Raw genomic sequence first — 11,511 nt, 5'->3', positions numbered from 1 at the left:
TGGCGTTCTGGTGCAGAGAGAAAATGAGGGCCTGCTCGAAATACACGTCTCACAAGTCCTTCGTACTTGAGAAACTCATAATCGAGAGTCGGGAAACTCTCATCCTCGCTCCAAGGAATATCGATAGTACCCTTGGTACCGAGAATTATCCCACAAATAATATTCCCGAATCCAATCTTTTTATCCGTGGATCGAGATGCAACAACAAGACCTTCCATCAGAATTTTGGAAGAATCTACTATATTGCCTTGGAACACATCCCCAAGGACATACAAATCAGTGTCACGGACCACACTACTGAATGTGCGACCAAACAGACTGTGACACAAAAATTTGTGCAAATACAGCATGGAACTGGAGTGAAAAGACTGATTGTAGGCGAGTTTAGAATTGAATTGCCAGAATCCAGTGAGCATTCTCCAAATATCAGTGGATGTCATGTCTTGTCCAGGATGAAGTTTGATTGTATCCCTTGGGGGAAAACCAAACCAAGCATGCAACTCGGGATAGCCGAAAGTGAAGATTTCACCATCTCGACGAAAACTGAGACGTACCCGTCGTTTATTAATGAAACGAACAGTACAAAAGAATTCGAGTATCCAGTCGCCTATTATAGGAAATCGCATTTTGGCGAATTTTGTCCACCCTAAGCGTTCCAAATAGCGGCTCATGTCATCGCTAATTCCAAGCTGAGCATTAAGAAAGTCATCCATATACAACATTCCAGTGAAGAATTTGTAACGGAGCCTCCAGTAACGCCTACCTTCATCGTGGTTGAAGATAGGAAATGGCGCCCCATATCGTTTGGATAAGCCTGGGCATTTGTTGCTTGAAGCAGCATTGTTCTTTGAAGGTTTGTATTTAGTAGGCATGGTGTAGAACTAAAGAAACAAGGTTTCTGTAACTTAGGAAAAATGGTGTTTGAAGAAAATCAGAAATTTGATCTGACAAAGATGAAAAGATTTGGAACAGAACCAAGTTCCTCAAGGACTTATTTATAAGATTTTAGGATGAAATGAGGTGTTGTTTTGATGTGAAAAGGCATAAAATTATACCTTTCTGAACTGAAGAAACTTAAGTTTTCGTTTATGAAAGGGTTTGTCTGCAGGTTGAAGATGATTCAAGCCTGATATTGCAGAAATAACGCGTGTCGCGACCGAGAATTCTAAATTCTCCGTCGCGACACGCTGATTTCCTTGCGGAAATCAGGCGTCGAAACCTATATCCCGATTCGCGGTAGAAAATTTAATATTCTCGGTAAGTTCAGAAAAACCTAACCTATTTGGACAATTGTGAAAAAGAGGATTCTCGGCTGAGAATTCCAAATTCTCGGCAGAGAATTGCCTGAAACTTCAATTTCGGTCTAAATTGCCTAAAATCATGAAATAAACATATTTTATGCATCTAAATCATAATATAAAATCATCTAATCATAAAAATGGCATGTGTAAAAATAAAATAAAATAAATAAATAAAAATGAACAAAAATCTAAAAGAAATAAAACAAAATAAACTGTGTTAGAAAAGCTAAACGATTTAAACGTCAGATAATAATGTTACGAACTTAATTCCTATTTTTGAAATATTTTCGTAATAAATTTTGTATCGATTACCATTAACTTTGAAATGAACTCCGTTAGGTCCTTCAAGTTCTAAAGAACCATAATCGAATGTTTTGACGACTAAATACGGTCCTATCCATCTGGACTTAAGTTTTCCTGGAAATAAACGAAGTCGTGAATTAAATAACAGCACCTTATCCCCAACATTAAAGTGTTTGACTTTAATCTTGGCATCGTGCCATTTTTTCACTTTTTCTTTATAAATCTTTGCATTTTCATAAGATAGATGGCGTAACTCATCTAATTCATTTAAATCAAGCAAACGTTTCTTACCTGCTTGTCGTAAATCAAAGTTAAGTTCCCTAATAGCCCAATAGGCTTTATGTTCTAATTCGACTGGCAAATGACATGCCTTCCCATACACTAAGCGGTATGGAGTCATTCCTATTGGTGTTTTAAATGCAGTACGGTATGCCCATAACGCATTATTGAGTTTACAAGACCAATCTTTTCTTGAAGATGAAACTGTTTTCTCTAGAATCCATTTGAGTTCTCTATTAGATATCTCCGCCTGACCATTTGACCGAGGATGGTATGGCGTAGACATGCGGTGGCGTACTCCATATTTTTTCATAAGCGTATCAAAACTTCGGTTTATAAAATGGGTACCGCCATCACTAACGATGACTCTTGGACAACCAATCTACAAAATATATCGTCAAGAAAATTAACAACTACTTTAGAATCGTTTGTCGGGGTTGCAATTGCTTTAACCCACTTTGAAACATAATCTACGGCGACTAATATGTAAGTTTTACCAAAAGAAGGGGGAAAAGGTCCCATGAAATCTATTCCCCACATGTCGAAGACTTCAACTTCTAACATGGTTGTGAGGGGCATCTCATCTTTTCTTCCTAAATTTCCTGTTCTTTGGCACTTATCACAACGAGTAATAAATGAACGGACATCTTTAAACATCGTAGGCCAAAAGAAACCACATTCAAATATTCTAGCTACCGTCTTACTAACTCCATTATGTCCTCCATAAGAGCTAGAATGGCATTCCGACATTATGGATTCATATTCATTTTCTCCAACGCATCTCCTAATTATCCCGTCACCACAAGTTTTGAACAAAAATGGATCTTCCTAAAAATACTGTTTAATGTCAAAGAAAAATTTCTTCTTTTGTTGGAAAGATAATCCTTCCGGAGCAATATTGGCTGCAAGATAATTAGCAATATCTGCATACCATGGCGACGTGACATTTTTTATTTGATAGAGATGTTCATCAGGGAAATCATATCGTATACCGATAGTTTCACCTATAGGACTGTTTTCATCTTCAAGTCTCAATAGATGATCGGCAACAAGGTCTTCTACTCCCTTTTTGTCTTTAATTTCTATATCAAATTCTTGTAACAATAAAACCCATCTAATGAGACGTGGTTTTGCATCTTTTTTAGCAAATAAATACCTTAAAGCTGCATGGTCGGTATAGAAATAACTTTTGAACCTAACAAGTATGACCTAAACTTATCGCATGCAAAGACTACAGCTAACATTTCTTTCTCTGTTGTGGTGTAGTTCAATTGTGCACCGGACAGTGTGTGACTTGCATAATAAATGACATGAAGTTTCTTATCCTTCCTTTGACCTAAAACACATCCGACAGCTAAATCACTTGCATCACACATAATTTCAAAGGGTAAATCCCAATCGGTTTTAGCAATAATAGGTGTACTGACTAAATCTGTTTTCAATGTTTCGAAAGCTTTAACGCAATCTTCATTAAAATCAAAAGTTGAATCTTTCATGAGTAAATTAGTAAGTGGTTTGGAAATTACAGAAAAATTCTTAATAAATATTCTGTAAAAACCGGCATGTCCTAAAAATGACCTTACTCCCTTAATAGTAGTTGGAGGGGGTAATTTTTCTATTACTGAAGTTTTTGCTCTATCCACTTCTAATCCTTTTTCAGATATTTTGTGACCTAAAACAATTCCTTCGTCAACCATGAAATGACATTTTTCCCAGTTTAATACTAAATTTGTTTCTTCACACCTAGACAAAACTTTATCCAAGTTTTTTAGGCATGAATCGAAAGAATCTCCATAAACTGAAAAATCATCCATAAAAACTTTCATGATATCTTCAATGAAATCATTAAAAATTGCAGTCATACAACGTTGAAATGTTGCAGGTGCGTTACATAGACCAAAGGGCATTCTCCTATATGCAAATGTTCCGTAAGGACATGTGAAGGTCGTTTTATCTTGGTCATCCTGGTAAATATATATTTGAAAGAATCCGGAGTAACCATCTAGAAAATAGTAGAAAGCATGACCAGCTATCCTTTCGAACATTTGATAAATGAAAGGAAGAGGAAAATGATCTTTCCTAGTTGCTTTATTAAGGTTCCTATAATCTATACAAACTCTCCAACCAGTGGTGGTTCGTGTAGGTATTAATTCATCTTCTTCATTCCTTACAACTGTTCATGAACGGTCTACCAAAGATTAGCGGACAATTAACGTCATAAGCAAAATATAAAATAACGAAATCGGTAGGAAAAATAAATTTGTCAACTTTAACTAAAACATCCTCAATTATACCATATGGTCTTTTAGTGGTTTGATCCGCTAATTGCAAAACCATATTGGTACATTTGATATCTTCTTCTAAGCCTAACTTATTAAAAATAGATAATGGCATCAAGTTTATGCTTGCTCCTAAATCACCAAGACAACTTGGGAATTCAATATCTCCCAATTTACACGGAATGGTAAAACATCCGAGATCTTTGAGTTTGGTGGGCAAAGTACTTGACACAATTGAACTGCAATCTTCAGTTAGTGAAATGGATGAAATTCTTTCCCAACTGATTTTCTTCGAAATTAAATCTTTGAGGAATTTACCATAATTGGGAATTTGCGTAATCGCATCCATAAATGTCAAATTAATATGCAAATTTTTAAGTTTGTCTAAAAATGTTAAAAGTTGTTTGTCATAGTCCTTATTGCGGACTTTTTGTGGAAAAGGTGGTTTGGGTACAAAAGTTTTTGTACTAGAGTCAATTGGTGCATCTTTTTGATTTAATGTATCTTCTTTGGGCTTTGGTAAATCAGTTCCAGGTAAAGTCGAATTTCCGGGAATTTTCGGACCTAAGTAATTTTTCCCTGAACGAAGAGTGATAACCTTTACATGCTCTTTTGGATTTTCTTCCGTATGGCTTGGAAGACTTCCCTCTTTGCGGGATGGAATTGATTTAGCGAGTTGTCCAATTTGAACCTCCAAATTATGGATGCTAGATGATTGGTTTTTAATAAGCTGATCGAATTTATTCTCGATCCGTTTAAAACCATCGTCGTGATTACTTATTTTTCCGCTCATAGCATCAATAAATTTGTCGATTTTAGAAGATAAAGTGCTAATCGTATTTCGTGATTGATTTTGATAATTAGCAGTACGATTTTGATTAACATTAGCATTATTATTATTATCTCTCTAGTTAAAGTTAGGATGATTTCTCCATCCAGGATTATATATGTTGGAATAAGGGTTATTGGTTTGGTTTTTCCCTTGGACAAAATTTACCTGTTCAATTTCGCTCATACCTTCATAATCCACATCCGTTTGGATTAGCTTACCATTAGGATCACACGGTGCCATAAACCTATCAATTTTGTGCGATAAGGCAGAAAACTGGGCTTGCAACATCGCAACTGGATCAAGATTCACTATACCTTTAACCGATGACGTTGTTGAGGATGATGGTTTCGCTACTGGTATGTGTCCACGTTCCGCGGGCCATATACTGCTGTTGATTGCCATTTCCTCCAAAAGTTCTCTTGCTTGGGCAGATGTTTTCTTCATGAATAACCCTCCAGACATAGCATCCAATGAACCTCTAGTTGTAGGATTTAGTCCATTATAAAATGTTTGCATTAAAAGTTCAGCGGGCAATTGGTGGTGTGGGCATAAACGTTGAAGTTCTTTAAAACATTCCCAAGCCTCATAAAGAGTTTCATTATCATTTTGAGAAAAAGATGTTAACTCTTTTATGACTCTTGCGGTTTTTGCTAAAGGAAATTTTTTTGATAAAAATGCTTGGGCTAATTGCTCCCAAGTCTCAAATGATGCGGCTGGCATAGAAGTTAACCACTCTTTGGCCCGATCCTTCAAAGTAAAAGGAAAAAGGCGAAGTTTGATTGCTTCTACAGTCACGTCAGTAATTTTAAAAGTGTCACAAATTTCTATGAAATTTGTCAAATGGGTATTTGGATTTTCGTTAGGTAACCCGTAAAATGTTACGTTATTTTGCAACATATTAAGCAATGCTGGCTTAATTTTAAAATGGTGTGCATTAATTTGGGGTCTAACTATACTATTTGTTACACCGGCCACTCCTGGCCTAGCGTAATCCATGAGTGTAGCCATAATTTCTGGCTCGGTAACTCTGGTTTTTATTGGGGTCTTGTTTTTGTTTTTGGTTTTGTTTTTGTTGTCTCTCTTGTTCATTTTAAGAGTCCTTTCAATTTCTGGGTCAATAGGATCTGGTGACGTGCCTGAACTTCGAGAACTGCGCATGAACCTGAAATTTCACACGAACCGAAACTACCTACAAAACAGAATTTGAAAAATAAATATGTTAGTAATTTGAAATAAATAAAATATAAAAGTTTGAATAAGTATAAATAAACCTAGATTCGAAATAAAATACGAAAAATCTAAATTTTTGTCAAAATTTTTGGCGTTCCCCGGCAACGACGCCAAAAACTTGTTGAGCGATTTCCGCAAGGGAACATTTTTTTAAAAGATATCGATCCCACAGGGAACGTTTTTTAACAAAAACTTATTTTGAATTGGTTAAATATACTTTTAAGATTTATAATAAGGAAAATTGTTAAATCGGAATTGGTTTTGAAATTGCTAGAATGAGAATTAGATTAGAGTATGAAGATGTTAGAAAATACTTCTGATTTAAGAATGAATTTGCAAGACAGGAACGTTTAGTACTTTTTAGAAAAGTAAACAAATATATTCGTTTGCATTAAGCAAAGAAAACAACTTTAAACTTTGTATAAATTATAACGATGAAATAAATGACGGAACCTCTAATTTTTAGGCTTTGAACTGTAGTCAATCCTCCTACGGTCGGGTTAGATCGCTGCCTTAACCAAATTAAAAATCTTTCGAGATAGAAATTTGTCTAAGTTGTTCAACAAAGTTTCCTTGTAAAGATTTGGAATTAAACTACGTTTTAATGAAAACACCAGCAGTCCACTTCGGATTCTTTACCAAAGTGCTGCATAAAAATCTATCGAATAGAACAGACTTTATTAGATGAAATATAAATTGATACAAGTTTACAGAGAATAGGGAGCATGGAAACATTCTACGACTTGCAAGTGAACGGGTTGTCCTTTCCTTGGGTTTCGTTAGAGTTTGTCAGACTCAGGGCGGATCCTCTACTCAATCTTCTCGTTGAATCTTCGGAATAGAGACTGGTCTATCTACTACCAAAATGAAAACTAAACATGAACAATGTCTAAACGCTATTGTGTTTGTTATTATTGAATAAACAATGTGTGTACATCATATTGCTTTGAACAGAAATGAAAACTAAATTCTGAATCACTTGACTCGGAATTTCTGCATAAATTCTATACTAATCTCTTTCTTCTATATATCTTCAACTCTCCATCAACTCTTTATTTATAGATGTTGAAGAGTCTTGATTGAAGTGTCGTGTCCGTTGTGAAGGATCATATCCATTGTGAAAGGACGTCTTTATCCACCCGAACGAACGCGTTTCGTCGAAAACGAAAGTGTGCAATTGGCTTATACATATTTTCTGCTCTTACCGAGAATATTTAATTCTCGGCCGAGAATGGGGGAGCATCATTTTGGTCTTCGAACGAAGGGAAGGAATTTCTGAAGAACACGTGTCGCGACCGAGAATTGTGGATTCTTGATCGCGGCTTCCATAAAATTCTCTACCAAGAATTTGTTTCCTCAACCGAGAATTTGACTTTTCTTCTGTTTCTGACCTCGTCTTTGTCCTCGTCTTGGTGTAATTTGATCTTCGTCGTTTTTAACTCCTTTTGTAGGGTTTTTATTCTGTTTTTGAGCTCTTTTCGTTCCTATTTGGATTTTACCAAATATTTAGGTACCTTGTAAGAAAGAAACATATTCGAGAGTAAAAGCATTCTAAACAGATATAAACAGCACAAATTCGTAGCAATATTGATGTAATTATTGATGATATGATATTTTAGGTATATTTTGGGCTTAACAGTTTACTTATCTCGAAGCCCTGAAGCTCTTTGGTCTAGAGACTTCAGATGAAGGGGACATCTGGTATCACAAAATTCATTAAAATACATGTGGAACAACTAGACACTCCCTCCTCAATAGTAACCGTTAGAGCCACGTGGACCAATCAGAAGCTCCCTCTTTAATAGTAACCACTAGAGCCACATGGATAAGTCAATGGGCCCTCAAGATCACACATGTTTGTTAGGCGAATTCTGCAAGTGCACAATTTCGCTTGCAGTAATAAAAGATATCAATCCCACAGGGAATGATATTGACTATTAATGAATATTGTTTACTAATTCATTTTCTTTCGTTTTGTAGAAAATCATTAGTTTGGTAAATTGTTTTGTTCTAACTTATATTAAACCTAAACTAATTCCTATGATTTATTTCCATGCATAGCTCGGGATAAATTGAATGTTTTCTTAAGTATTAACATGCTAATACTTTCAATCTACATGCAGTTGTATCAGATGAAACAAACTTAATCCAATCTATCGATCTTGGATTAAATGACTTAAATGTTTCAGTAAACAATTCTAATTCCTCGACCTATCGTAGTGAATTAGAATTATGAATTAAAATCGTAATAAGTTACATATTTAATATAATTATATTCTTTTATAAACTAATTCTTTTCTATATTTATAAATTAATAACTATTCCTATGTCTTGCTTATATGAATTTTCCTAGAATAGACATAAAGCAATAATGAATAAGTTGATGAACATAGAATAATTTGGATTTGATTGATTTGTTTCTCAAGAACAAGTATTGACAATGTTGAACATTTGTAAAGAGTAAAAAATAGAGGGAAACTGTAACAGATGAGATAATAGGGGTTATGAATCATTTTACTGTCTCTGTAAGGTTTGTCAAGCCTTGAGATCGTCTTCTCTTTTGTATCTTTTTCTCTGTATCTCGAGGAAGTTTATCTCTTGACCTTACTTCCTTCGATGCGTGGATTTAAATCTCTAAGTTATTTCAATATCAGTACTGTAAACTCTGATTCTAAATTATCTATTTATCTGTATGTTGATATCTCTGTATATATATCTCTATATCTTTCTACATATCTTGTGATTGATGTAGAATGTCCTTTTTTTTATAGATGAAGGAATGTCGTGTCCTTTGAAAAACATCCCTCTATAGAGATGTGATGAACAGATGTAGATGATGGCGAAGAGAAAAATTGATTCGAGCGAAAGGATGTGCTTGAAGGATGAAAAAATCATGTCTTTTGCTGAAGAAATGCCTGCACGAACGACACAGTAGTGTCACGTTCGTGACATGAGGAAAGCAATCTTGGCTGGCGAAAGTGACTGTCACGAACGTGACAATGACTTTTGTCCTTGGGGAGGGAATTTTACTTGTCACGAACGTGATAGGTACTTTTCTCTTCGTTTGCTCCTTTTTCTATGTCTTTTGTTTGTTTCCTACTGATATTCCTTAAATGCGAGCTATCACCCGTATTTAACCTACATCTGCTCAAATTACAAACAACGACGTGAAATCTTTCCAAAACGTTTAATAAAGTAAGCTAAATACATGAATATAAACATGAAAATGCATGCGATAATAAGTAAATTTCAGACTTATGAATGTTCTTACCAACATCTGGTGCCGTGATCCGTTGTATCACATGTGCTACTGTTACAACCCTTTCAAGTTGAAAGCATGTCTTCACCATTGAATGACTGCTACATAGGTACTTGCTCAAATTTCAGGCACACAACTCGATTCCCTTATAAATACAGTATTCCATTCATTCACATTGCTCACCTAAGCTTTATATGCTACTCAATAGCTATTCTCATCACTGACTTGGATATCAGAGTGGGGTCGTAAGTCCCAACCCCATTTTGATCCTTTTTTTTTTTCTTAATCTCATGCAAGCTCCACTTAGATTTCCTCATATCACATCACGTACCATCTTTGAAAAAATATCCTTACCTAGATAGGATTTCAAGGATGTATAACATACAATTACTCTCTTTAGCAACATATACTGATCTTTTAACATCTGAATTTGGGCCATCTGACCCAAACTCTATTCATAAGAGCAACGGATAACAGTTACATTTACATGTTATCGAGTTTATTCTTGTCTTTCTTAATAACTTATGTTTAATGAAAGTTGTTATAAATTATGATTGATGTTAAAAAAATAACAATTCAAAGTGAAGTATATAATTCCAAAAAGAGAACAGAATATATTTTAGTGGGCTGAAGTAAGTATTAAAAAAGTTGATTTTGATTCCAAAATTTAATTGGAACTTAAACCAAACTCTCTGGGTTCATGAACCTAATAATGTAAGACTAAATTATTATTGTAATTGTTTAACACATGCATGCACAAAAGATGAGTTTATTATCCCATTCATATTTTAAGCAAGCCTTATTCAAGGGTGGGTTTGGTTTATGTCCTGTTAATAAACGACAAGACGTGCTTAATTTAGTCACTATCCTTTTCTTAACTTATAGACTAGACTAGCCTTATCTAACCTAATTTATTTATTTAATTTAATTTAATGCTACTCAATTTAAACTCAAAATCTAAGATATAATTTACTAGCTACTAGTCTACATATAAATTTCTAGTTATAAGACATACATAGGATATGGGTAGGTAGTTCTACCTAAATGGAGTGATGGAAAAATTCTAGGGTAGACCATAACCTAGGGGCGGAGCGAGAGGGGTCGTGAAGAATCGGCCGACCCTCCGACCTGCTGAAAAACTCTGATGAGTGTTGGGAGTCGGGTACCGCCCCTCTATCTGTCCTAGTTGGGCATCACTCCAACCATGGCAGACTAAGCTTCAAAAGAAAAAAGATAATATCCTCTGTGTTTTATTTTTTAATTTGAACTAATAAAAAAGTAGAGAGGCGCTATCTACTAGACATGTCTATTAGTGTGGCAACCATTAAAGAGAGGAAGTACCAATTTTCGAGAAACTCGTCCAAGGCATAAAATACTAATGTTAAAGCAGGTGAATTTGGGGGTATGTTCAACAGTCCTTGCTGAGTTGTAGGAGCTCTACTTCGGGCTTCAGGTTGCTTGGGATGAAGGGTGGAGACGGGTGGTGGTTGAGTTAGATTATAGAGTTGTCATCCAGTTGGTTCAAGATGACACTGAGAACCGTCATCGTTGTTACTAGCTTGTAAATGAGTGTCGAAGATTGTGTGTAAATGATTGGGAGATTCGACTAGTGCATGTGTACCGGGAAGGTAATTGCGTTGCGGATTGGATGCATGGCTAACTTTAGAGGATGTCTATCTTTGGGTTTTCACGAGTGTGAGGAGCCCCCTGCAGACATCCATGATGTTCTTTTTTTCTGATTATTGTGGGACGGATCCTCCGCAAATGATTCGATCCTAATTTTATGTTTCTGAGTTTATAGCCCACCATTCTTAAAAAAAAGTGATTTGACTACCTTTACAATCTATATTATATATAATTACGGAAGCAGAGAGAAATGAGAAGAAGTATTTTAGAGGTCTTTTTGATGGGTTGTCAACGTAGTAAAAAATCAGATTAAAAATATTTAATTAATTAAAAATAACAAATTTATATTTATAATATATTAAATAATTACTAGCCTATTAATTAAAATAATAAAAGAAAACA

General features: G+C 35.1%; 1 non-coding gene across 1 annotated transcript; it reads left to right on the top strand.

The window, feature by feature from the left end:
* Positions 1-5,526: 5,526 nt before the first annotated feature.
* Positions 5,527-5,633, top strand: LOC136201571 (small nucleolar RNA R71). The gene has a single exon (XR_010673918.1). It is a non-coding gene; the product is annotated as a small nucleolar RNA R71 (small nucleolar RNA).
* Positions 5,634-11,511: the final 5,878 nt, after the last annotated feature.

Source organism: Euphorbia lathyris, chromosome 7, assembly GCF_963576675.1.
Source record: "Euphorbia lathyris chromosome 7, ddEupLath1.1, whole genome shotgun sequence".
Taxonomy (NCBI): Eukaryota; Viridiplantae; Streptophyta; class Magnoliopsida; order Malpighiales; family Euphorbiaceae; genus Euphorbia; species Euphorbia lathyris.
This window is presented reverse-complemented; position numbering and strand designations above follow the sequence as displayed.